A 925-nucleotide genomic window follows, 5' to 3' on the forward strand; every position below is an offset into this window, starting at 1 on the left:
GGCCGAGACCAGCAGCCGCCCGCCGCCCCCGCCCTCAGCGCTGCCGACTGGAAGCCCCGCACCACGGGCAGCGGCGCAGGGAGCGGTGGCCCGGGAGGCCTCACATCGGCGGCGCCTGCCGGTGGGGACAAGAAGGTCATCGCAACGAAGGTTTTGGGGGCAGTAAAATGGTTCAATGTAAGAAACGGATACGGTTTCATCAACAGGAATGACACCACGGAAGATGTATTTGGACACCAGACCACCATAAAGAAGAATAACCCCAGAAAGTGCCTTCGCAGTGTAGGAGATGGAAAGACTGTGGAGTTTGACGTTGTTGAAGGAGAGAAGGGTGCGGAGGCAGCAAATGGTACAGGCCCTGGCGGAATTCCAGTTCAAGGCAGTAAATATGCAGCAGATGGTAACCATTACAGACGCTATCCACGTCACAGGGGTCCTCCACGCAATCACCAGCAGAATTATCAGAACAGTGAGAGCGGGGAAAAGAATGAGGGATCGGAGAGCGCTCCTGAAGGCCAGGCCCAACAACGCGGGCCCTACCGCAGGCGAAGGTTCCCACCTCACTACATGCGGAGACCCTATGGGCGTCGACAGCAGTATTCCAACCCTCCTGTATAGGGAGAAGTGATGGAGGGTGCTGACAGCCAGGGTGCAGGAGAACAAGGTAGACTACCAGTAAGACAGTATATGTATCGGGGTTGTAGACCACGATTCCGCAGGGGCCCTCCTCGCCAAAGTCAGCCCAGAGAGGACGGCAATGAAGAGGATAAAGAGAATCAAGGAGATGAGACCCAAGGTCAGCAGCCGCCTCAACGTCGGTACCGCTGTAACTTCAATTACCGACGCAGACGCCCAGAAACCCCTAAACCACAAGATGGCAAAGAGACAAAAGCAGCCGATCCACTAGCTGAGAATTCGTCCGCGC

General features: G+C 56.4%; 1 pseudogene; it reads left to right on the forward strand.

Annotated features, from left to right (window-relative positions):
- Positions 1-3: 3 nt before the first annotated feature.
- LOC105806228 lies at positions 4-923 on the forward strand (annotated as a pseudogene).
- Positions 924-925: the final 2 nt, after the last annotated feature.

The sequence above is a fragment of the Propithecus coquereli genome, unplaced genomic scaffold (assembly GCF_000956105.1).
Source record: "Propithecus coquereli isolate 6110/MARCELLA unplaced genomic scaffold, Pcoq_1.0 Scaffold13966, whole genome shotgun sequence".
Lineage (NCBI taxonomy): Eukaryota > Metazoa > Chordata > Mammalia > Primates > Indriidae > Propithecus > Propithecus coquereli.